Consider the following 330-nt stretch of genomic DNA (forward strand, 5'->3'; position numbering starts at 1 on the left):
CCTGTGACTGTAAGCAAGTTCCCCATGGCTGTCACTCAGGCCTGCAGGGGACATCCTTTCAGCTGAACATGGACTTGCCTTGCCACTGAGCTTTGCCAGCTCCCTGCACACTTGGGTCTCTTCCCCACTATGGGGTTGTGCAGTGTTGACTTGGTGCCTCAAGTGACCCACAGTCTTCTGCAGGTCTCTGATGACCCACGGCAGAAGTGACTCTCAGGATTAGCCTGAGTGCCTGCACTGAAAGCTCCTGAGAGACGACCTGAGGTGTCACTAAATGGCTGAATTAAACTGGAACTAGAGCCATATAAACCATCAAGAAGAACAAGTGAC

This window comes from Onychostruthus taczanowskii, unplaced genomic scaffold (genome assembly GCF_017590055.1).
Source record: "Onychostruthus taczanowskii isolate IOZ18803 unplaced genomic scaffold, ASM1759005v1 scaffold45, whole genome shotgun sequence".
Taxonomy (NCBI): domain Eukaryota; kingdom Metazoa; phylum Chordata; class Aves; order Passeriformes; family Passeridae; genus Onychostruthus; species Onychostruthus taczanowskii.